General features: G+C 38.2%; 1 protein-coding gene and 1 non-coding gene across 2 annotated transcripts in view; both read right to left on the bottom strand.

Moving 5' to 3' along the window:
• Positions 1 to 27856, bottom strand: part of LOC105386718 (lysine-specific histone demethylase 1A) — a 256675-nt gene that overhangs the window by 54002 nt on the left and 174817 nt on the right. The window lies entirely within an intron of this gene.
• On the bottom strand, positions 14780 to 14852 carry Trnak-cuu. Its single transcript has one exon. It is a non-coding gene; the product is annotated as a tRNA-Lys (tRNA).

Raw genomic sequence — 27856 nt, 5'->3', positions numbered from 1 at the left:
TTTATCACTTCTTCTGTCTTGAAAATAAATAATCAAAAATTTATCAGTTAAGCATAAATTTTGAGACACCCGTGCATTACCCGTCTCCTAGCATGATGAACCAGTACCTAATACCTAGTTGCAGCCAGGACGAGCGCGGGGCGAGGGCGCGGGCGGGGCGGGGAGGGGCCAGGCACGAGCGCGCCACCTCGTAAATCTGAACAGCCCCAGGCCTCAGACTCAGAGTTCCTCAACACTACGTGGCTCTGGCCGGCATAGTTGCCAGTTGCGCAGACGTGACACTGAGTTTTGGGGCAGCTATTTCAGTTAGTTTGCTAGTGGATTATCGAAGCTCGCCATAAGGAGTAGGTATTATGTAAGAGTGTCAAGTTCAACCTAATAATAAAAATGACACATCAATGATTAATACATAAATAACTTATCTCGGAAGTAGAGGGTTGATTGACACTTATAGAAAATTACAATGCATTACTCATATTTTACAATTATCACGTTAATTCTGATGAATGGTTTATCTTGTCTACCTTCAGTTATCATTGATGCACATGATACAGGGCTTCGCTACAGCGCTACTTAGCGAGGTAGAGACACTACTCTATAAATTGTAGCCGGTGAAAGTTATAAGAGAACAAACGACTTATCTATTAAGAATTGATGGAAACAGTTAGTCTTATGAAGGGAGTTAGTGCTTTGTACAGTATTTTACAAAGCAATGGTCGGTTAGAATTGCTTGTAACTTTCTGTTGCAAGTGTATTACGTTTCTTGTATTACGTTCTGCCTCGGCCTTTTGTGGTCGAGGAATTGTGAAGGTATTGGATTTCGTTTAAATTTAATAGCTTATAACTTCCCCTTTTTATATCTACTTCATAGTTCTATTCCATGATTGCTTCTATATTGAATGTTTTAGGGGATAGAATGTAGTCTTAGCACTTTTTTCAATATGTAATAAATTAATTTATGTTAATATCTTATTATTATATGTTACTAATAATTGATTCCTTATGATCATAAAACCATTACTCACAGAGGCTCACAAGCCCAGTGAGTCCTTCCTGTTCGCATCAAGGGATTGTGCTTCAGTTTTGTTTACAGCCGCCGCCGCCGTACAGAATAGATTTATAGAGTCTCGTGTCACCTGCCAGCCGCAACACTAGCCACTCCAAGCCGGACACCGGATTGCGGAACACTGGCATTTATCTCTTCAGGGCTTAGGTTGACAATGGCCTGTAATGTTACAGGTCTGGTGCGTAAGCGGAGACTACAGATACGGCGGCCACCGTGACAGAGTTCTATTGTTCTAGTGCGATACAACACCGCAGCTAATTTATACTGATAGTGGCGTCTTGTCCACGTCCATCTGCGGAGCTACAGGGTGTTCCATTAAAGCTGGATAGGAGACACCGACGACGGGGTGGGTGCTCAAGACGGACGGTGACTTACTGCGTACGCCGCGTGGCCGCCGTAACTCATCCCGTATTCGTATCTGCTTTCCGCGCCAAAATTTACATTGACTGAGTGCCGTCCTTAGCACTTGCAGACGCTAGCGTCTCGTCCGTGTTTGCATGAAATGCGTGATCTTATACGGAATAATGCATACGGCTTTTACTATTCACAAAGAAAGATAAAATACAGTCTGTTTTTGGAAAATTGATATTATTATTATAATATTCCGCTGATAATCAGTGAAAACTTGTAATTGGCTTTCAATTAGGTATATTTAGGTATTTTTAGTAATGCTAAAGATATTTGTAAGTGCAATCAGTTTAAACGACACCTTACGCCTAGACACACAAACAAACGCAAAGCGTCCCAAACCAGATCTCCGTGTCACACGTGGCTTGTGTACCGCAATTGTTATTTTATTAGTGCTCGCCACCGGAGACATCAAAAGAGGTGTTGGTGGGCGCGTGCTGAGGACGTGTTGCGAATATGTCGCGGCGTCGCGGGCGCGCATGAAATATGTAAACACACTTCCAGCCTGATTTCATCAACGTCTTATGGAAAATATGCTCCTAGCTAGATTTTTGATGTTGGTTTTGCACCATAATATATTGATAAACGGAATATACTTCATGCTAAATAACAACATTGTGAAATATTACGTAAATTTTCACGTCAACCGGAGAAGACAGCACTCACGTTGCATACGTGATTTATGAAATGAGTATAAAATTCCTAAAAGTAATAATTTATTAAAATATTTGATTCCATAGTTATGACATACCTGTATAATTATAAATTCATAGCTATTTGAAAATTCAAAAGTAGCAACACCTAAAATAAGACAGACCATCCGTCACACTCGAATCAACCGCAAATAGCAAGCGGCACAGTTTAATGATACAGGTTCTACCTTTTTTGGCATAAGATTTTTTTGCCTAATCTCGTATTGCATAGTAACGTTTGGTCAAAGTCTCGTTACGCCGAAAATCGTATGACATAAATCTCGTTTAGTAAAAAGTTATTTCGCATAACATTGTTTAGCCTAATAATGGTATGGCCAAATCTTGAATAGCCTAATAATGCTATGGCATAGGTTTATACAAAGTAATAATATTCGTTTGGCTTTAACTTTGACGGAGCGTCTCCCTACATAGCGCAAACTGGTGCCTTGTATTGTTTCCGCTGTTTGGAAAACGCTCCGCTTTGGTTAAGATGACATATGCACATAACACGCTCCTCCTCGCTTTGCTCGTCGTCGCACCTATTTTTAGGTTTCGATCTCATGGGGTTTTTAATAATTATATTGATCGTTAACTTTCGATTTTTTGATCATACAATATCGTGATTTTCGGGATGTAGGAGAAAAGTACCACAATTTGTACATTTACTACATACTTAATATATTATTTATTAAGATAACATTAGGAGAAACAAGATTATACATAGGTATAGACGAACATAAATTTGAGCAAACGAAACTTAGGTGTTTAAAGATTGTGCCCAAAGAGTTTTAGACGAAACGAGCCTTATGCCACATAAGTCTTGGCAAAGTGATGGTTCGGCCAAAAAAGTTTAGGCCATACGAGTTATGCGAAATGAGTTTTGGTCAATAAAGATTATACCAGATGAGCGGAACCCTTTAATGATACATACAACAACTGGAGCACAAAAGTGTCAAAACTGTCCAACAAACTTATTTAGCGCAGTTGTCCCAACAAAACCTGGTGACACAGCAGGTCCGAGTATAGTGGCAAATGCAATTCAGATCGGTCCAGCGCTCGGGCACTGTACACGAGGCAAACATTGCGAGAGCCAGTCAAAGGAGCAAGTTCGGGCTAATTCGGACGTTTGGATGTTCAGGCGACACCAGCCAACCGCCTATCAATATTTATTAGAATCCAGCTTTGCTTGCCGCCCCCAAGCGGAATCACTTCTCCTCACTACGCTGTCACTTGCCTGAATAATGAATGGGGTCAAGCGTCTGTGCGTCCCGTGTTTAGTTGGATTACGATGTGTCGATGAACCTTGCGGTCGGTTGTAAATCCTAATTAAATTAGGTCAGTCACATAAGCGTAAGACGCATGACTTATGATTTAAGGGTTCGCTGCGCTTGTCAGTTGAAGCTAAGGGATGTGTTGGTCCTTAATTGAATTGAAAAAAATAATATTGTTGGCAGTAAAATAATTGCTTTATTTCATCCCATGAACAGGTAAGATACAAGAACCGCATACAAATGCGGGGGTACGTGACTCTCAACGACAGCAATGTGAGACTGTGTGGCGCCCAATATTAAGTAACGTAATGCTTTTGCAGGAAAAGATATAAAATTATTTTAATACCTTTCTCTCTTTACGATTTCACCCCAAAATATAAAGCTAGAAGATCGTGATCTTTATAATAACAAGGGGCGAGTGAGGAATACGAAAATGGCGGAACATGTGAAATAATTTTGTTTTGACTTTTTGGGCAATATGTAAATTAGGATTCTACGATGTTACCTAATATGTAACAATAATACATGAATAATTGATGAAGCGATTAATCTGCTGCTCATTACAGACCGGTAAGCGATATGGGAAGGAACCGCCGATGCATACATCACCGCCGAATAATTAACTGCAGATTTACTCGGAACTGTTCTGCTGGTGCATAAACTAACACTTGTTTCTTAATCGGTAGAATCTCTCGTCTACCTAGAATTTACACATTAATTATTTATATTAAAACAGAATTCCTGTTTGTAAGACCGGTAAAAAATAAGTACTGATGTTATGACAAATTATGCTCCTGTTTAATGTTAGTTTAAGACGAACATAAAGACGGAAACGTAAAATTATAATACCTTCATAATAACAAAGAAATGTGAGGCGTTAGGAGGCCTCAAGCGAAATATGAAAAGGGCAATTCTGCTACCTCCGTTACGGTGCTTCGGTCGTGACATGTCCGCTCGGCGCAGTCACTTCAAACGGAAGTTATTATTACGAAAATGTATGGAAATTACCGACTCCCAAGAAATATCCTTTCCGTTTTCATCCTTTTTCTGTTCGTCGTGCTTCTGAACGCGTCATTTGCATGTTATTATTGAATCGTTTTAAGGGATAACATGTCGGATCCGAATAGCCGAATGGCTTCACGGATTGAATAAGAAGTGATTTCACACGATACGGACCGGCACGATTGGACGCATTACCATTCATAACATGAGCTCCAAACAATGAACAGTTTAATCGATTAGTCATGCGTCATTAGGTGATGCGACTTTATTCCAAAAATACATCAACTATAACCGATTATCTACATTTTCAACGAACACCGAGCGGTATACTGAAGAAGCATATTTTCAAACATTATCGAATAGATATTATGTTAATCGTAAGTAACAAGAATTTCTCAGGTTAAAAAGAGAATCGAAGAATGACACCGCGGTATTAACTTTCCGATTTCGGAAGAGCTAACACAATCGTTAAGGCGACTAAAATAAATTTAGTGGGAACTGTCTATTCCTACCGTGTAGACGTTAAGTGGTTTTAAATGGACCCTTACGAGCTGCGTGGAAGGTGTATAATTGCGTGCGTGGGACACGTATGGGTTCGATAATAAAGTTATTGAAAGTGGTAATAAGATTAACGGCTCGTTCGGCGCGCGTAAATCACGATGCATTACGTCGGCGACGACAGCCGCTTCGTATCGCATTACATAGGATTAATTGCAGCCGAGCGGCGGTGGCGACAACCCGACAACTGAGGCCCCGCACCTACCCAATACCCAATTTTATCATTGTAACAAATGTTTCTCCAACTTTAATGCGACGTTTTAAAAGAGTATAACTCAGCGCATTACAAACGATACTCTTAAAGGGTTATGAATTTAATTTCGCACGATACCTTTGAACGGGTGTTGCCGCGAAGTGTCGATAAGGCCTCTCGGATTTACGGATGGTTGGTGGTAGGTATTGGAGCACAAAAACGATTTGTGTCATTATTTTATCTGAGTGTGTCGAGAGCCGCGCCGTGCAACAAATCATCGCGAGTCGGCCGACGCCGATGCCCGCGCTCGTCTTTCGATGCCAAAATTAATTTTCCGTAAAATCGCTTTAGCGATCTTTTCCGAGAAAAATAATATACTTTGGCTTTACTCAATTTCGCTTCATATGAACGAATCGTTTAATCTGGACATTTTGCGCTCTTTATCTTGACGTTGATCACTGGGCCTGCTTGATCACCTTTGTAGGAAACTGGTGATGTGCAAACAAATTATTAAGATGCCGTGTACGGCATAAAATATGTTGCTGCGCGGTACCCCTCCTTAAACGGCCGTAGAACTTTTTGTGTGCCCTTCATTAAAAAGGTGGTAACTGAATGCAACCTATTTTATGAACCGGCTTCGTAGAATAGACATTTACAAAAAGTGACTAGGAAATATGTCATATGCAAATGCGCAAAAATAATAATTTGTTGAGATGAGTAGGTATTAATACTTTTTCGTAGTAATCACAATACCAGGAACGCTATTGTAGGTATATGTAAAAACCTACTTCGCTTATGTAAAAAAAAAAATCATAAATGTGAAATAAAGTTTTAACACTTACCTAATAATAATAAAACTATGTAAGTAGATAATGGATAAAACAATGAATAATATCCTCAAAGCGTAGACTCCATTGCGAAAAAAACAGCGTCGCGGTCAGTTTGGAGCGCGGTGTCATCAAAGCGCTGAAGCGTCTTGTAATATTTATAGAACATAATTGGAATGGGCGTTGAGTGAGGACGAGCCTCCAATAAGTCAGTACTAGTTAGTGCGCGTACGCAGAAGATCACTCTAGCTTACCGAAAGCGGAGTATCTTAGCAATGCTGCGGTAACCACGACTTTATCTCGTCGTATTAAACGTATGGATTGCATGAGAGTTCTCGTTCGTTGGGCTTTTGTTAAGTTAGAGTAACCCTAAAGCGGGAGACATTCCCGTAGAGTTTACTGCTCACTGTTCGCGGTAACGAACGCCGCCAAATGAGACAAAAACTGTCCGATCGGCTTTCTTAGCGGGCGCCTCGGCTCCTGTTCCTATGTTGGGCCAAGTGGCCATGTGAAAGGATCTGCCGACCATTAATATGGGATCGGAAATTATATCCTCATGATTATTGACGTAGTTTACGATAGTGGCGGTAGGGTAACAAATCTGAAACACACAGATGCAATTGTGTGCGAGTCAATTATAAGTTTTTCTGCTCATATTATTATAATAATTATTATTAAGCTTATATGTATTGTATACCAACTAGTTTTAAGTCTTTTTTTGAAAAGATGGCTCAGGAGTTTCTTGCCTCCGTTCTTCTCCTTAGACAGAAAGAGCCCCCCCCTTATCCGAACGGAGAGTAATTTGTAAAAATTGACGTTCATCAGAAAATTTCATATTTGTACGATGAATAAAAAATTTTGACTTGACTTGACTTGACTTATAGATATGTGGTACAGAAAGCTGTTAATATTGTAAATAATTAAATACATGTGAAGATCATTAAAAAGGTTTATACTAAACTTCTTTGTTCCACTGAAAGTTTCGGTGGAACCATCCGTCCGTAAAAAAATTAAGTAAGTACCTACTTAAATGTTTTTTTTACTTAACTTTGGTTGCACCTTCCACACAAAAATGATCGAGTATTCTATATAATTTAAAATAAGGACGAGAGTAGCTGCTGAATGAGGAACAGCCCGTGTGAGGTGGCTCGCTGCCCGATTAGCTACCTCCTGACGCTATTTCCTTTGCTTCGACGTCCTCCTCGCCCAGACTTTGAATACACCGTCCCCACTTGGAAAAATAATTGGCTATTTAACTACGACTATTTTTGTAATTACCTGCCCAGGCGATTTAGCGCGACGTAAAACCGAATGGATTTTTAATTTGCATTGCAGTTTCAGTTAGTGTATGCTAATTAGGATAATTGCAATATTTGTGGTGGACAACCCACACCGCTTTGATTAGAGCCGACACTAAACAGAACCGTAAAAGCCATTTTAGAAATATGAAAGCCACGTTATCACCATATCATCGGCCCGACACAAAATTAATAGCGACTAATAACTGGATACAATGTGGCGGACAATATTTCAAATTTGGGAACAAAACCCTAATTAAAAGTTAGACCAGCGCGATATGAACAAACAGTTTGTTCGATAAATTCCAGCAACATTATCACGTTCACAAGTCTCACGGACCGTAGATATCGGTAGATGAGCCTGATTTATGTTCACCAACAACATTAAATTACATCTAGATCGAACATCGCTATAAATAACTGATGGCATTATAAATCTGTCGAGTGTATCGAACGGTCAAATCATGTGGTCAAACTATATCACTCGTTGACATAGCCCGCGGTACGGCTGGGCTGGCCGAATAACATCAAGATCATGATCGCCTGTCATGAAATTATTCACAATATCATACTGGGCCACAGCTAAAATAGGGTGCTACGTGCCCGGAAAATGGAAAGCTGATAAAATAAACGGCCCGAATGCAAACAAAACGTCTATTTATTTGTTCAAAATCTGAATACAGGTTTGCATTCGCGAAACGAGAATTTCATTTAGACTTTGTCTTTGCCATTTAATATACCTAAAAGCAGTAAATATGCCTAAATGAGTAGACATATCATACAAAGATATAACTATAGAATAGAGCATGCTGATTAACAATCAACTAGAAATAATCGGCGCTGTGCAGCCGCAGGTTCATTACAGCTTACGGCAACAAAAAGTCGAAGACAGCTGATTACCGAAGCCGAGACACCCCCTCGCGCGATTAACACAAATAATTAATCGATAATTGACACGTAGATGGTTCATGGGTTAACCTCCGACTCGGCGGGGGCGAGGTGCACATGGGAGTGGCCGAGCCTACAAATCGAGGTCCGTTAAAAATAAATTATAAGTAACAAGCCAGCAATAAACGAGCTGTTCGCAGGTCGCCGATGCCGGCAGATAAATCACGGGTGGACGGCGGCCGGCCGGGCGCGCCTCGGTACGATACTGGCTGCGGACGATAGCAGCACCATGGGTTGAATAAGGTGCTACGGAAATTAAATGAGCTTACATATAATTTGTCAGGTCTTATCATTATTGTTGAATAGTAATGAAAGATTCATAAATTTTGGCCTCAAATACTAACATAACGTAGTTGGAAGAATTGAATTAAATAATGGTTTAAACTTAAAACGGGTTCTGAATAATGCTCTAGTATTCCATGTTGGAAATGTCTAAATTATAATACCTATGACCTACTTAGGAACCTACTTTTGACTTAGGTACTCAAAATAACAAAAAAAAGGATAGTATATGAACGTGGCGAGATATTTTTATATGATCCTTAATATTAATATATATATATATTACCTATACTCTCGTTTTCATCACAAACCTTTCCTAGCAAGATTGCGCTTGACCCCGTACCGTACTAAGGACACTCTCCCAGCTACACACCACAGCGCGTCCCAGTCAGATCACAGGCTCCGATAGAAAATGCACCGACTCGGCCGCCGCGCGCCTCTAGCGGGGTACTTACCACTCATCTATACGACCGCCACCACGACGCTGCAGGACAACTCCGATCTTATGAACCAAAACATAAGGTAGAAGATGCACTGGCAAAACTGTAGCGATAAAGTTGCTGAAACGCACTGATATGCAAGAAATGGTACGCACTGAAATTATATTAATAAGTGTTCGATATTTTCGGTAACCGAGTAGCCCGAACACGTGTCTTCGCTTGTAACAGTACCGTTGATTCTTTTATCAATACGCTTGTTTGTTAGTTCGTTAATCTTATCACGGTTCTAATAAAGTGGGAATATGTGAGCATCAGATTTGGTGCTAAGCACCTGTCTTTATTTGAGTGTTTGGTTAATACGAGTACGTTAACGATACGGCGTGAAGTCAAACACTTGAAGCTAATTCTTGGAGCATGCAAAGAGGTTTGGACCTGTTCGAATAAAATTGACTCACCTATATAAAATAGCAAACTAGCTACCTATTTAGGTAAAACTTTATGAAAAACTTTAAACTTTAGGTAAAACTTTAAACTTTATATGTACGACATAGGAAAACTTTATTATTAGATATTTAAAAGGATGGACATTGGGTTATCTTTAAAAGTGGATGATTGGTAGGTAACTTAAAAAATACACGCTTTTGACAACATCAATGCGTACTAAGTTTGAAATTTTCACATTTGCACAGGGTCCAAGCCTGGGTCCGACGGGCCTCACCCCGCAAGGTGGGGAACGGAGCGCAAGTGTGAATATTTGTGTGAAGACATTTTCGACACCTAACAATTAGCACCGAACAACGGATATCTCCATCGAGCCCTGCACCAGCCGCCAGCCTGCGCAAACACTCGCTTCCTGTCACGATAGCATTTATATGCAAAAATATTGTGACGCCGGTTTATTAGAGTATTGAGTTGAAAGTTTTATTTATTAGGCTACTACTACGATGAATTTCAAAAATGCAATTATTATGATAGCGGAAACATGTATCATTATTTGTATCATCAGCAAACACCCAACTTAATAAACGACTGACTGATAGGCTACTGCTACTGTCCTACTCCCAAGGTGTTTGAAGCTTCGCTTGCCAATCCGTGTTTTAGAAGTATACCCTAAAAACTGTTGGTGATATTTACCAAAATGGTCTCCAAAACACTGTTATTAATTATGATCATGTAAAAACATCGTTACTACAGAAAAATATTTCAAAAATGATAACTAAAAAGGTTTCTGAGAAGCAATTCTTCCAGCCAACTATGACACTGGCAATTATCGAATTACTCGAGAAACTGCTATTTAACTGGATGAAGGGTTCGCTTTCTGAGACAGCACTTAAAATATTGAACATTCTTGATAAAAATTGCACATGTTGTGTAAACACTAGCTGTCCGACTCAGAGTAAATCATCTAGATGTGGAACTTACGAGTGGGGTGTAAATTACCATCCATATTTATTATGTAATTTTTTGTTCCTTCGATCCAATAGTCCTTTTTGCAAGGATGTTAGAGGCATTATTCATGTCAAAAATAATTAAGATCAATAAAGCTTTCAACGTTAACATAGTGTTAATAATAAATGCTAGAGAAATTTATTTCGCATCTATGAGTGAACGTTTAGATATTATAGAAGAGAAAACTAAAACTACTAACTATAACGCCAGGTCAACTGAAGGACGGATCACTTATGAAAATGGTGACAGTAACCATTCAGATAAAACATATCCTACTATTTATCAAAATGTCTCTAAGTCAAACTGGTTCTCAATTGGAGTTAGAATCAAACAAGATGTCCGTATTCCGTGGCTCGATACGGCTCATTAACGAAAGCGTGCCGAGTGCAAGAGGAATGACTTCCGAATGTAAATAATTGGCGCAACAGGTGAGGCATAAATCTTGAGAGCAGGCCGGTGATTACGAAGCGTATATATCAAGCCTGGTCAGCGTATACCAGCAAACGACTACTGACTGACAGACCGGCTTAGCATATTTTATTTATCTACTGATGTTGCATGATGAAAGACGAGAATAAAAATCAATCCAAAAGGTGTAACTTCGATCGCTCCAGAGAAATAAAATCCAAGACAACGCAATCCATCTCGCCGGTGGCTCGTATCCCGGAATGGCAGACGCGTCATAAAGTGAAGTATAAATCTATCATCATAATACAAAGTGCGCACAATCTGCGCAGAGAGCGCTGAGAGTCAATCATGGAGGTCTATTTGGTGATAGGCGAGAGCTTCACTTTACTTTTTGGCAAACAGAAGGCTGTGAACGATTTATCGTGTGCAGCTGCGTTTTTTTCCTTGCGTCTCGAGTCCATAAATCTGTTTCCGGACTGGATTTCGGGGCCCATGTCTACGAATACATCGTTCGTATCAGACATTGCAAAAATACGGATTTTAGAACGTAAAATAATTACTCTAGGAGAAAATATGCGTTAGAGATCTAAATGGCCGGTGCGAGTGCGAGCTAGCAAGAAACGAAGCACCGCCGCCGGCAACATCTCTGCCGTTGACACACCAATTAAATTCCACTTGGATGCCAGTTATAAATAAATTTATTTCACACTCTCGCTTTTATCAGATGAATTGTTCTTTCAGAAACAATCGTGACCTGTTCTGTATACACTTAATTCTTTTAAATTTTGTTCGTGAAAACTTGTTAATTTTTTATCATAACAGGCAAAATTTCACCTAACAAGAGATGGAAAAATATATTGTAGGTATTTGGTATTTTAAATAATACCAACAGCTTCAGATATCACAAAATAAGGAAAACAGTAACGAAGCTTTTAACACAAACAATTCCACTTTAATAAGGGACCGGCTAATTTTACAATCAGTTTTAAGCAGCATATAAGAAACGGTACGTATGCATAGCGTGAAATTTATCGCTCTTCGAGTTGGAAATTGTATTTTCTGAAGAGGATACAATAAATATCGGAGAGGTCGCGTTAACGAGGGATCCGACGCAAGATGCACGGAACAATAAAGTACAACTCGTCGAAAACACGATGGCACGAAAACGTTAAATTGAATTTGGCAATTTGTATGTTGTAGAAGACTGGCGATCTCGATCAAATTTTGCTGACGGGTCTATGCCGAGTAGATTCGACCATATCGTACTACGAATATTTTGTAAGTAAAAAAAAAATCGAACGAAATATTTCATCAGTCGGGCAGAATTTTTAAATGGCCGTTGATCTGAGAGGAGTTTGCATATTTCAAGGGTCGGATATCTCCCTAGATCTGGTAAGAGCCCGGTCGGGCCGACCGGCCGGGTAATGATTGGCCGCATATCGAACGCGGGAATGCCTTACAGAATTACCGCCGCTTCATAAAACGTATTTTTGGCAAGATTTCTGATTCGCCATTATCGTATTATTGCAATCTTTCGTTTGTTACGACACGCCCCCCTTCAGTCAGGTACGTACGGTGCCAGTGATTGAGACGCTTCATGTTTTTCGTTGTTGCTTTATTTTATTCTCATTTTCTTTTCGCCCGAGTACTTATTACTTTAGCTTTACATACGCGGTGGTTTACAATATTTGATTTTTATCTGTATGAACGCCCACGCTCAAGAACCTCGTATTTGGGTGGTTTCGTATCGTAATGTACCTAAAATTATTTATCAATTCAGGGTTGCGATTCCCATTAATAATAAAAGTTATTTATTGTTTTTTTTATAAAGCATCATAGTAAGTGCACCAGTTGAATAGTAAACCGAACTGGGATACAGTCAGTACTAATCTATCGATTCCAGTTGAGCTAAATAGCAGCATTCAATATCTCACAACCGCCCAACATCACGAATAATGGGAAGCGTTTTAATATAATCAGGCTAAATACAAGTGTTTTCGCTAAGCCGAGTAGGGTACCAGTAAAAACGTTTCTCGAAACTACCGTCTTAACGGTTACGACAGCAATCATCGCTCTGACCGCGGTGGGCTACTCCCGTCCCGCCAGATTTGAAGAACAATGTATACAATATACCTACATAGGTATTAAATAAATCTTCCCCAGCCACATTAGAATTAGAGCCATAATCCATACATCATCAGCCAATAATCATCCACTGATGGACATGGGCCTCTACCAAGGAGCGCCACAACACTCGGTCCTCTGTCTTCCTCATCCATCCACTAACCGCCTAAGGTCGTCAGTTCAGCGGGTAGGAGGGTGTCCCACGATGCGTTTACCGGTTCGTGGTGATTAGAGCAAATGATATAAATTCAATCAGGGTAACATTCGCCATACGGCGAGAAGAGCAATTCATAAGGCTTTCACTTAAAAACTAGCGTAGTGTCCTTTGAGCAATCCAAAGTTTTTTGACGACTACAGCAATTTTATTATAGGTAGGTACCTCTTTAATTTAATATAATTTTAATATACTTACATAGTTTTGCACGACACTAATATGCCAACTTAAAAAAAAAATGTTTTAAGTTACGTACAGTTTAAGTTGCTGTCTAAGTCAAAATAAAATTTTTCTTTGTTTATTTCTTTAAATTTATACATAAGTAAAAAAAGATTACGTTTTCTGTCAAAAGATCCTGATAGCTTCCTAGAGGCGCCACTTTGTATGCGACAAAACGTAAACTTTCATAGTTTTACATAAACCGTACTTACAAGCTTCTTATAGTAGGTATTTTACCTTGAATATGTAGAAGGTCACTCTCATGAAAAGCGCCCAAAATCGTTAAGAACATTTTAGTGTTTCTTTCATGTCAAACTCAAGTTCTACAACCTGTTAACAATATAATTGCACAATATATCCACTAGCATGTAGGTGAAATAAAATAAAGTTATAATTTGGGAAGAAACCTTCGCGAAATGCAGCAGAGATTGAAATGTAATTTTATGTGAAAATGCTAACGGGACGGAAGGGCGTCGCCGGCGCATCAACACCAGCCAAATGGCGCTAAGAGTTGGGTTTTAAGAAAAATATTAAATTATCTGATAGCTTTAACCGTTATAATTAAAACGATGAAAAAAATACGGCCCATTTTATATTAACTTAAGGCACAGGGAACAATGTAGGCGTAACAATTGTTGTCGGAATGAAGTTCTTATGACATTCATAATAAACTGCATAGCAATCCGCTAGCGTATAATACAAATGCTTTTGCTCCAATCCAAACTGTAGTAGCTGTATACCGTATACCATCAAAAACAGATCTTGTAAAAAAACACAGCCTCGCAACTCAACCGTAAGAAGTTATGAGATCCATGCACGTAACACCAAGTCGGTTTATTTTTTCAGACTCTAATAATAATTAAGGGTTCTTCTATCCTAAACTATAACGTAAGTCGCTAACTTAACCTAACACTATCAATATATTAGAAGTAATTAGAACCGTGGTCGTTAATGCAATTAAAACCTTAACTTTCTTTGTTATACCTAGTTATGCCGATGCTTTTATGTAGAAATGCAGCCGATACCCTAAATGTTATTTTTACTAGTAGATTATTATTATAAATAACTATAATGCCTAACCCTGAACTGATTGATAATGTTAACCTACAAGGTGTCGATAACTGTGAAAGTCAGTTCGTTTACTGCATGTATAGGTGTTCAGACACAAGTTATCGCAATATAAATATTATAGGTACCTACATTTATGTTTTATATTAACATAGCTTATGCATTGACCCTACAAAGGTTGAAAGACCTCAGAATTATCGAGAAAACAGAGCCCAGAGGATTTTAATAATAAAGACTAAATATAATATTACTTAAAAAAACATTCACAAATACCTATAATTTTTTTGCCGCAATAAAAAATATAAAAGATTTCGCCCAACGTGGGGCTCGAACCCACGACCCTGAGATTAAGAGTCTCATGCTCTACCGACTGAGCTAGCCGGGCTTGTTAAACAAGTGCGAAATTCTCACATATATTGTAAGACCTAATTCTGAAATGCTACAATTTTTTTTTTCTACCGAGTTGAATTCTTATTAATAATTTCTGCTCGATAAATGGTCCTCGTACTAAGCATCACCATTGGCTCGAAATAATGACTCCTATTCACCGAGCAAATAATTCTCTTAATGCTACAAGCCATTTTCCTATGCAGGTATGCTAGTTCTATCTTGGCTGTGTTATGAATACAATTTAATATTTACTTTGTAGCTTCATAATATGAATAAATTAACTTGAGGGACTTTCTAGCTTGTTATTTTCTCATCTTACCTCCGGAAAAGAGCTTGTTAAAAGAATTCCTCGGTATAATCTTGTTGTTTATACAGTTATGTTGTTAGCACAAAATGCTGCGCTGAAACGCTTGGGCAGGTACTTCATTTATTTGCAAATTAAAATATGAGTAATCAACTGAAGTAATTCTATTTCAGCAGCAACGTTATTAATTCTTAAAATCCAGTGTAAGTGAAGAAAATATTTACGCGAAGCAACTCAAAAGTGTACTCGTGTAATTATATCTCATAATATCAATAATAATATAATAAGTCAAAAGATCCAATGTTTGGCTGGAAGAAATGGCTTTTTGGCAATAAGCCCGGCATTGTATTCTATGTAGTGTTGCCCAAATGCAAGAACAAGACGAGACTTAGCCAGTCTTGGTCTTGGTCTTGCGCCAATACACCTGGTCTTGGTCTTGGTCTTGGTCTTGCGCCAATACACCTGGTCTTGGTCTTGGTCTTGGTCTTGCGCTCCCAGTCTTGGTCTTGGTCTTGGTCTTGCAGCAAGAGTCTTGCAAGTCTTGCAATTACCTATTAGTCTATTACTATTTATTAAAGTTTACTTTTTGATTTTAATAGATATTTTTTTATTCGCTATGTTTATGGTATTAGTCGTAATGCGCATAGGTCCAGTTTTTCATTTTCTTTGATACAGTTTTTTGCATCTCATAGAATTCCTAAGCGTACTTACCTATACACCGAACTGTTACACCTAACTACTCAGTGAAATAGCGCTCTGCAAGACGCAAGAGTCTTGCAGGCTATGTCTTGTTCTTGCTCAAGTCTTGCACGGTCAGTCTTGGTCTTGGTCTTGCTAAAAATACGCGGTCTTGTTCTTGGTCTTGGTCTTGCAAAAACGCAAGAACAAGACCAAGACTGCAAGACCAAGACTGAATTTGGGCAACACTAATTCTATGTGTTTTTTTTAATACTATTATTTTTTATGTCCGCTTGTGTATGTGTACAATAAATCGTTTATAAATAAAATATCCACATATAAGCAGCTAATAAGTTCGATGTGTGACCTATAAACGCAATAAAAATGTACCAATAGTAACAGCTGATTGCAGGCCTTGTAGGTATCCTAATTCACGGCGTCTAGATAACTCCTATTTCGTTAGTTATTTCTCGGCTGAAACGTCTCATTTGACGCTGTCCAGTTCCGTTTTATGGCACACCATAATGCTACAGCCGCGAGCCTGTCCCTCCTACCACTAACATCTACCTAGTACCGAGCGGGTATACACCTCCTACCACTAACATCTAGTACCGAGCAGGTATACTAGTCCTAGTTATACTTAAAGGAGTTACAGTCCCTCCTGCACGGCGCCGTTATCGATGTAGATAAATATCAGTATATCCTGAATGGCGATAAACACGACGATGGGATTGGTGGAAAGTGTATTAATTGAGTTTGTCTACGTAGATAAAAATGCAGTGCAACCCGGTCAGGAGGTCATATTTGTCATGTTGTATTTACGAAAATGTATGAGAAAGAGACCTTATTCAATACCTACGGCTGTAAAAACTGAAAGAATATTCAGATGTGACTTGTAAGAGAATAATCGCATTTCTTTAAACTGAAACTCAGTGTCTTCATTCTACATGTATGTGCACATGCGGACACCTACTTATATCTTTAGCCTTAAATACCAACGTTGTAAATGAAAAACTATTATTAAATTAATTTCTAAAAAAAACCTAACCCTAACATTTGAGCACAATAAAATAGAAGTGTCTAATTTACACTACCGTACCTTTTCTAAGGTATAGAGTTATAATACTGGACATTGGTGAGGGGTGTGATGACATTAAACGCTATGATATATCTTATTTGAATAATATTGCAGTAGGAAATCACGCCAAAGGATGGCGTTCACTAGCTATCAATAAGCTTTCAATAGTACACTTCAAAGCGGACGCAAATAAAATGTAAAGTGGGATAATAATAATCTGTTGTATTCGCCTTGTTACGTATTTTTTGGCGGAAATATATTATTTCATTTACATTACTATGTATGTAATTTTTTATTCCTATTAGAATATTAATCCAATCTTATTTTATCTATTATTCTAAAGATACATAAGTACCTTGATGATCTGGGACATTTGTGCAGAAATATTTTTTTTTGTGAAATGTTTGTCACTTACCAATATTTGTCTTGTTAAGTTATATTCGTCTTAATTACCTGTAACAACAATAAAAGCATGAAAATATTAATACATATGTTATAATTTAGATACAATTCAAAGAACTGTTAGAAAATTTATTAGGTAAAACTTAGGTATCCCTGAGTAACTAATACACGAAAAACCCGATAAAATCAAACTCAAGAACAACTGGATCGATTATACCATAATTAAATTTCCGAAGATAAACATTACACCTCATAACACTTAGGGTCTGTTCCACAATGTCTGGTTAGTGGCTACCTGACGGATAAAATACATGCTGTCACTTTCTGTTATTATTTTTTAGACAGTGACAGCATGTATTTTATCTGACAGGTAGCGACTAACCAGACATTGTGGAACAGGGGCTTAATAAAATTTGTATGGAAATTATTTTGCAGAGCTAAATTTCAAATTGGAGCTTTCGTAAAGAATCGGATTCATTGTTCCTAAACTGCAATGCCACACACAAAGACATAAAACGTAAAGCACGTACAATTTCAACGTTATATAGTTTGAAAAGGGCCGAAATGATTGAAGCTCAACTATCAGATCGTTACAGAGAATAGGCTGTGAACAAAAACAGTGCGAGTCAGAGCACTAGAGCATTCGCAGCATACATCAAATCGCGGCGATCCTATTTATCACTTCAAACAAGTTTACATCGGGCGCAGTAAAATAACGATGACTGTTAACAATGGCTATCGGACGATAGCATCGTTGATAAGTGACGGACTCGGGCGGCGAATGCGATCAGGCATCCAGCCTGAGCAAGACTGACCAGTGGGATAACCTCATAATATGTTTTCTACATTAATATTATTATGATAAAGATGTTTTATGCAATAAATATGGGCCTGAGTTTCAGCATCACTAATATAAAGCATTATTATGCGAAAGTTAAGTATATGAGTTACTTTTACGTTATATAAGTTTAAGTAAGCTACTTTTTTTCGTTGCAAAGCTGACTTTTCGTAGAAAAGCCAGGTTTAATAAATGTGTTACACACCCATTATTTATCATACAAATTTTAAAGAACGACAATTAAATTATGCTGGTTGTAAATTTTACTAAGTCCTTTTTTACTGATACAGTGTTGTGGCGCTCCGTGGGAGAGGCCAATGTCCAGCAGTCAATGATTATGATGAAGTTACAAAGCGAAGTTATTTGTACTAAGTTATAAGTGTAGGGACTTTACAGTTAATAGAGGAGTCACCCTACTGTGCTGAGTTTATTCCACGATCCAGTTGGAGACTCCCGCATCGCCACTCGAATAGGAATGCAAGATTTTGTTCATGTATCATATAAGAAAAATTACAGCAGATTCTTGTTCGATGGAAAAAGTCTGGTTGGGTAGAAACGCGCTAATTCAAATAAATGAAGCGCCGAAGAACATCATGTACTTTTACAGCATTACAACATTAAGGGAATAATTGCATTTTTTAAAGGAGCGAAAGAAAATAAATACATAACTGAAAAAAATATAACATAGGTACCTATTGTATGTATGTATTTGAGGCTGTGCCACAGTTAGTCAGATACTGGGAGCAATACAAAAGCCACAAACATTCCATTTACATGTGCAAGTGGAGCACAGACCAATGCATATTATGTACTTATAAAACGTGGAATAACATGCTTCCGGGCTCCTTTATTCCCGGGTTTCCATCAACAAATATAAGATAACATAACTTCTTTATTGTGTAGTCGTATCAAGCTGAAATCTGTGAGCGTCATCGGTGCGCAGTGGCCGCATTGCTTCTCGTTCCCGATGTGAGATGTAATTCCAATACATGTCCGATGCAAGAAAAATGACGTCGGATTCCCGCCGCCTCAGATTATTTATGAGAAAAACTCGTCCAAGTATTGGGTGAAGCTGAAATACCTATGTGTGATATTTAACAATAAGCTAATTAAACACACCGCGGCATAATAAATAAATAACAAAGGGAGCCGGCGCACGAAATGATTGTAACCGCTATGTTTTTGTACGGCTGCAATTATTCAAATTCGTTCGAAATTATTTCGATGGATTTTCCGTTTTATAAATGTGCATCCTGGCAAGAACACGTCTGCATCATTATTTATAAGTATTTTTTGCTTATTAGCTCCAATTTTGTATGATTGTTTAGAACTTTACACCTTGATAAATGTCAGATATCTCCCTAACTTATGCACAAAAACCACATCACATGTCCAGCAGTAATATCTTCTCGAAGCGTCGATCGGTCACGTGTATATCGGATATAAATATAAAGTAGTCAACATAAAGCATGCAGTACACAAGTACACAGTGGCAGCACCGAGATGACGATATCATCCGGCCGGTATCGGGCGATCCCATCGTCGATACGGACTCGCCGATGTCTGAACATTCGAGCTTCGATCTTAATATACGGCTGATATAAAAATGCGGGAACAACATTCGAAATGTCATATGTCAATTCCGTTGATAAGGTTTCGAGATCGGTATGCCAAGATGACCAATGTTGTTGGCTTGTTTTTGTAATTGCATATGCACGTGTAATTGGTTTATACCTCTAGTTAGATAAATAAGGCGACCGCTCCAGAACCATAATGATATGCAACAAATATCATAAAATACATAAGTAATATGATAAAGTTAACGTTGATATTAAGATATAAATGCAAATGAATGCAGCCATAGCGACATTACTACAGGATGCAATATGAGCTGTCGAAAGTAATGTTAAAAATAGTTCTGTATCACGTATAAGCCGTGCGAAACATAAGTAGAAATATGGCATGAAAGGACACGCAAGAGGCGATGCGGTAAGTAATGGGCTGATCGCAGCCAGCCCATCGATTGCTGGCGTTATCTCAATAAAGAGCAACAGAGTGCGTTCATTAGCACTCTGACTCGGCGCAATCATAAATTTTACCCCCCGCCGCGCGCCGCACGCCCTCGCCTCCCCTATTCTACCTGTAACTTACCTACCCGCGGCCCCCATATACCCGCATTTTGACTTTTTGCCATTGTTTTTGGAACCCCATAAACCGTAACGCCCGATCTCTGATACGAGTGCAGGTGTCACCCTTCACGCTTTCCAACTTAATTACAAATTTTAATGTTACCAAATTCGCGATAAGGCAGCAGCTGCATTTTATTGCTTTGAATGCGATATGTTAACGAGTATTGCTCTGTCTGGGCCTGAGCTATCTCAATTATGGTTTCAAACATACGTAAAAATCTATCAAAAATCTAACTGAGTCACTATCTTACGTTCCACAGAAGTTACGTGCGATAGCAATAATGAACTTAGTAAGAGACATCGGCGCGGCAGTCATTAAAGCGGCTGCCATAACTCCTGAAGCCGAACGTTCGAGCACGAAGATCGATATCAATGTGGCTCGACGCCAAATCTTTTTAATATCGTCCAGGATGCAGTTAGGAGTTGTTATGCTTGATAACAACAAAAGTATTGCCCGAGTCCTCTCTGGGCTATCGTAGACGGCTGCTGGCTAAATCGTATTGTCAGGCGCAAAGGTAAATAAACGCCGGCAGACAGCGCGCCTTACAAAATTCCACTTTTGATTCTGCTGATAAACTCGACCTCCCTTGCCCAGAAGCCGGGACTCAAGAGTATTCGCGGTTGCGCATAACTTTTAATGACTCCAGCTTACGTTACGACTGGACGAGCATAATATTCTGGTAAACTGTTCGGTGCACTTTGTGTGAGATTCATTCAGTCCATTACCCGGCGTGTATTCAGCCCGGATTAAATCCGCTAAAACTGAACAGTCACGAGTAAAAAATGGAACAAAGGTTTGTTTTGTTTGCCCATTCTATTGCGCGTCATCCACATTAACATGGCACTAATAAAGACGGGATCTTTCTGGCTGCAGTGGCAAGAAGTGAGTTTAAATGCGCTCTATTAAAACCTACATTGGCTTGCTAAACCAAGTACCTTTATAAAAAGGTCCGTGAATGAAGGCGTCAAGGCGTTAAGTTTCACACCACGTCACAGCGTCCGAGTGTAGCGAAGGCACACGGCTGTCTCCATTTGTACCAAGTTATGAAGGTACTACGTAGGAACTGACCCCATCGTCTAGTTACAGTATCAGCATCTGTAATGACCTTATTGTACGTTTAAAAGATCCGTAAAGACAAAAAAGATAGTACTTATAGAAATGTAAATATTTAAAAAAAGAATTGTTAACAGCTAGACTACAAACTACAAGTTTAATAGGTATAATTCATATAATTATGTATTTCGATGCAACCACTGTACCTCCTCTACAACTTGTCAACTTGCTGCTGCATAGCGAAGGTTCAACCGAACACCCATTATCATAAGGCAAATAAAGAATTGTACAAAAAATCAACACACGCCAGGTTTAATGATTTGGTGATTCTTAGGCCTGAATACTAACGAAGTGTGAAAGGAAACAGCAATAAAATTGATTTTATAGCAGGCTAATTAATTTTGACTGGCATACAATCTCAATTATATAGACAAAACATAAAACTAAAATCGAAGTGTACTGGATTGCATTGCCTGCATCTTGATTATTTAGAGTTAAGTTAAAATTTGGAAACTCAATGAAGCATAAAATAAAAATACGCTTTAACACACGTAGGTATGTTACCGCTAAAAGCTTAACAAGGTTAGGCGGGTTTCAATTAAGTAAAACACGCAAAAAGCTCAGTCAACAAGTATGATATTCAACACCGAGTCAATGTTTGTGTGGTCGCGCCTTTCTTTTGAAATACATTAACAAAAATCTGGCAAACAATTGGCCTAACCCGTGGGTCAAAATCAATAAAGATTTTGAAACACCACAGAGCGAAGTGCGTGCGACGACTACAGAAATATAATAATGAGGATGATATTATTCGATGACCATCGTTGAAGAATGTCAAATGTCGTGTAAACACTCATTTATATGTTTAAACACCTCATGTATGCACATTTATCAGCCTCATAATGGGATTAAAATTTACTCGATTCCTTATTCGGATCGCATACTCACTTCTCGATTAAGTTTTGTGGGACCTGTTTATACCTGTAGCTGTAAATTACTCATAGGTAATAAAGTTCGTGTGTAACTTTTATATACCTAACAATATTTTTATCAACTCACATACATTATATGTAAAGATATATTTTATTTATTTATAGTTTGCATAAAAATACATTATGTATCCAATCCATAAACTTAAGAAAGATTTACAAGGATACAGAAATCTCAACTGCATAATAATTTAATATTTCACTTTAAATTACTGAAGACTGGTATGGAATTAAAATGTGTTGACGTTGCTACCGTCTTGAATGTTTCCATCTTAAAATGCGGCACACGGCCTAACACGCAACCGGGGGGTTCTATGTTGGGGGTATATAAAATATTAATTTGTTTTTTTAAATAAAATATTACTCTAAGGGTGCCTTTTTACTACAGATCTGTTATGCAGCTATGCTGCAAAGATGTGAAAGAAATCGGTTCCTACCAGTGCTATGATTGGTACATATTAAACGCATTCATAGAATCGTAACATAGCACATCACTGGTGGAAAAGCACCTTGAAAGTACCTACATGATGAAGAAGTTGCAACAGTAACAGAATTTCAAAAAATTTAGCTATGCAACTATAAACGTACCTACATAGTGTATCACGTTTTTAAAAATTAAGAAATAAAAAAATATATATTAAATATATCTATTATATGAAAGGACCCAAAAAACACATAATAAACTTTTTATGCTGCATTAATGTGCACTTTATAAGCTAAATTTATTGCCCGTATTGGGAAACGAAACGATAAAACTTTTAAAAAACTTCCACAAACCGGGGAAGACAGGAAGAGTTGCACAAAAACTTGGTCCGTATCCGCCCAAATGGAGACATAACTGAGCTAGTGACAGTGACGGTGTCGGCATAATCATGAGAAATAGACTTGTAAAAACTCCGGTGGACAATAGCTACAAATATTTTACGTCGACTTTTATTGTAGCACCGAAATGTTATTAAACAAACAATTCGCCCATTCGGGACATGTCTTCGGTCAGGGGTTTGTATAATTGATTCTTTCCGGGGCCGGCGGGTCCATTGTGACACCGCGCAGTTTCCGACACCAAATAATATTCTTATTCCGCCGGGTGGACTCTTTGGGAAATTCCTACTCATTTCCGTCTCTAAACGAAATGTCACACGCCGACAATGCCTGTGACGACCCTCAAAAAGAAATGTAATTGGATGTTATGACAATTTGTCAACGGCGGAGTGTGTAGACAGTGCTCACCCAAATTACGATTTGCATTCTGCTATATTAGTTACAACTCTTAAAGGGTGTAAAATTAGGTTGCAGCGACGGTGGTTGGCTAGAAAAACAATATAATATTTCGTATGACAGCTCAGGCACGCAAGTATTCACTAACCAATTTCGCAAAGACCTTTATTATTAATCACGGGAAGCTTTAGAGATAAATGTGAAATTATGGGTTGAAACAGTTCGCTAACCTGATAATAATCGGGCGTGACATCTGTTGCCGCACTAATCGACCAGAGACATCAAATTGAACCTCTCCATACAGACGCAGACAATAAAACATTTAAGATGTGTGTCATTAGAAACCCAAACGGTGCCCGGGCTAGTAATATCGAGCTAAACGCACGCACCGATCTCATTCTGAGGCCATCATTATAAAATATTTAGCGATATACCTAATTTCGTAAATGATACGGGGCTATTCTAATAGAATGCCGGTAATAACTAGGCACCCGGACGCAATACGCCCCCAAGTTTCGGGTAATGACCGGTTCGGACGGACCCACGCGAGATTAATATATCCAGGGGATTCAAATAATAACAAAAGATACAACAAAAAACTAAAACGGACGATAAACGTTTGTGTCTACCTGGTCTATGGTCTACGGCGCACGGCGGTAATGGGGCAAGCACTTTGAGCCACCGATGCGCTGTGTTACCGAACGATAGCGTCCTCCACAAATATAATAAATCTAACCGATAAAATTCTTAACTTTTTTAAACAGCCCCGACTAATTGTTTATGGAAACCTGTTATTAGAGCAAATATCGCTCGAAGGCGCGCCTTGTTTCCTATCATGGGAACAAACAAACTCAACTTGTATTGTAAATTATATAAATTTATTTATTACCAAATTATACATTGACCATATCAGATAGAATCAGGACGTGCTCTTTAGCGCTCTTGTTAGCCGCGTGTTTATTACAATTGGACGTTTAAAGCATATTTTATATTAAAGACGCAATATTTAAGTATTAGATCGGAAAAGGTGAAAATCATTGGGGGAGGCCTATGTTCAGCAGTGGACGTCCTATGGCTGAGATGATGATGATGATGATAATTTAAGTATTGATTTTGTTTTAGTAAAACTTACTGCAATATACCTACTCAAATATTATACGAACAGTGAAATAAACAAAACATACAAAATCTAAGAAAAGAGTTACATAACAATAGCCGCTAACAAAGAAAAGAATCCCAAACTATTGATAAAAAATTAAAACGTCTTCTTTACTCGTGTCCTACTGTAAACCCAAATTACCTCAGTAAAGTTATGCAAAGAGCATTGCCGGCAAAACGCCGCCAATAAACGAAACAATGGGAAGCCACCCACCGCGAAAAAGGGTTACGGATGCTAAAAAGTATTTAAAAACAAACCTAGACAAAAGGAAGATAAACCATTCAATAATAAATGAGAAATTTTAAAAGGTACGTAGCCCTGAAGAGATTACTCCACGGCTTACGCCACAAAAATGAACGCAAAGAGCCCGCTTTCGCTTCCTCTTCCTTTTAATACCTATTTGTGCACTTCCATAGAATGTTCTTCGAGTCTGTTAATCTTTCGGTTAACATTTAAAAGTGATCTTTATAACTTCATTACTTAAGGTATTATAAATACGTATTTCTATCAGCAGAAATTATATTGTTTGCTTGATATTAATATACGCTAGAATATAAGGATAAGTTTGGACTCATTTAACACAAATAACAATAAAAAGCTGTTAAACAATTAAGACAGATGACACAGCCATCCCATTTGAGACACGTAAAAACTTATCCTGATGTTTACTGATAGAAATAGGATAGGACACTAATGCTTTGTGTCAGGTTTTTTTTACTATTTTCGAGTATCGAAAATTTACTGTACATACTTTACACTTACTGTAGGACGAAAATTAAGAAAAATATAATAAAGCATAAAATCAAGCTAGTCAAAACTTTTGGGATATTTATTTAAATAGGTATCTCAATCCAAGTTCAACCGTTTAAACAGTGGCAGCTAAGCACCTAGCGCATTGTAACAACAAGCAATAAATCTCCGGCACAGCAATAACATAAACAACTCAAAGAAATAATTTTCAAAGCAAACATTTAAAACCGTTTAAATTAATTAACGTCGAAATAGCGAAACCGTAGACAGTGAGTCATAGTGGAACACAAAAGGACATAATTTATCAGTGTTCTAAGAAAATATATTTGCTGTAGGTATTGACTTTCTTAAGAGGCACAATAAATGATAGGTCGTAAATAATGCAATTTCTTAATGTAAGGCCAAACCGCAAGGTATTTCTGTATTTGTCAATGGTCACCCGGGTCCAGGCTAGTCGTGCTTCGTCGTTATTGAATTTGGTAAATAATTTTTGCCATACGCGTTCTACTAGATATTATAACAAACTAATAGTTACAAAAAAATCGGTTTGGTTTCAAACCTGTACCATATAAACAGATTTTATTGACTCAGTTTAATAATATTATTTATCAGCGAGACATTTAGGTACATAAGTCACATTTATTAACGTTTATTTGACAGATTTAAAGTATAATAAAAGTCAGTTTTATCTGTTTCGATAAATCAACTCACGTTTTGTTCGACAAGAGCTGCCAAAGTGGTACTAACCCTTGCACTGTAGCCAAATATTCCATAGAATGTCTGAACCACAAACTATGTTAATGACTCCATTAGATGCGATAGTTACAAATTGTTTTATGTCGGTTTCCGATACTGGCTAATACGTCTTTGTTTGTACCTAGCTGACTACCACGACACGGTAAAATTATATCTCGTTCTTAAAAAATAAACATATTAATTGTGTATTTTACCTAACAGTTTTTGGAAAGTTAATTAAGTAACTAACATCTAAATATTGGTAGTCAACCAAACTATAAATGACAGACGATAAGCTAACTATTCAAAACATCGATGGCAAGATGTTGATGACATATTTAGTGGCACATTCCCCGGCCCAAGTGTGAGGTCTCCAGGCAATTCATTACAAATTGTACCAAAACACTGCGACACGCCACCACCCACGTCTATGCGTCATTAATTTGCTGGCCACTTCAGGAGGCCCCCTGCTAAAAGAGGAAAAAAAATCCGGCGGCGCCGCAAAAGCCATCGAACGGTACTGGTTCAGCATTGCCCAACGCTCTGTCCTAACAAAACAATGTCGTAGGCCAGCTATTGTCAGGCGCGACTATTAGAACGAATTGCAGGACGTGCCTGCGGGCCGACGGCACTTCTTTATTACCTTTAGTTTTGTGCTACTTTTGTTGGAGCTCAACTGCGGAGACACATGATGTTCAATGAGCATGCTAGCTTGCCAGTGTGCTAGGTTTGTGCAACATCATCTGTGTCTGTTGTTTGCCACTGAGTCAAATTGCATTTCTGAATACATTGAAAGTTTAAATAAACTTAACATAATTTATGTCTATAATAGAATTTGCAAATAGGTACATATAAGTAATTTTCAATTTTTTCAGTACGAGTTTAGGTATTATGTATGAAGTGTATAGAGCCTTGCAGAGCTAAAAAAACCATAAGTAATCTCCGCACTGTGTTTCCCTGCCATCAAAAAGCATGCTTTTAAATTTGTATGCTACGATGCCACGTCTGCTGCTCTTTTTTTAAAACGAAGCTTGCGCTTGCTCGTTAATAGCATGTGTATCCTGGGCTTCGGTTTCGAGGTACTTTTGTTTGCGTTCCACGTTCACCCACCCCTACGACTGTAGGAATTCTAAATTGCTACTGTTTTGTTCGTACGCAACCGAAAACGGCTAATGTGAGTTGGTATGAAAGTTTAATTACACCCATTGTCGTATCGCGTATGTGAATAAATACGAGTGTTTGCAGCGTGAAACTTTTCATCTTGACTGTCAACATCCAACAGTAACCAACAAACAGAGCAGTTAGAATATAATTTTAAACTACGTAAGTGCATATTCTTATTACATTATGTACCTACATGCCTGTTTTAAAACTTTTATTTAGATATGTTTAGGGGCTAATGGAGAAGCAGAGAATACCAATTTTTATCTCTCATTACCTTTTTCATTATATTATCTTTAAAAATATGAGTCGCTAATGCATCCCTTACGATAAAATACCATCCATTCATCATCGTGGACTAGCCACACGCAGCTTGACATATAAACGTCTATTGTCTGAAGAATTCCGGAGAAATCAGTGAATGTCGCACTTTATCTTTCCGCA

Source organism: Plutella xylostella, chromosome 23, assembly GCF_932276165.1.
Source record: "Plutella xylostella chromosome 23, ilPluXylo3.1, whole genome shotgun sequence".
Taxonomy (NCBI): domain Eukaryota; kingdom Metazoa; phylum Arthropoda; class Insecta; order Lepidoptera; family Plutellidae; genus Plutella; species Plutella xylostella.
Note: the sequence above shows the minus strand (reverse complement) of the source record. Positions and strands in the feature narration are given on the sequence as shown.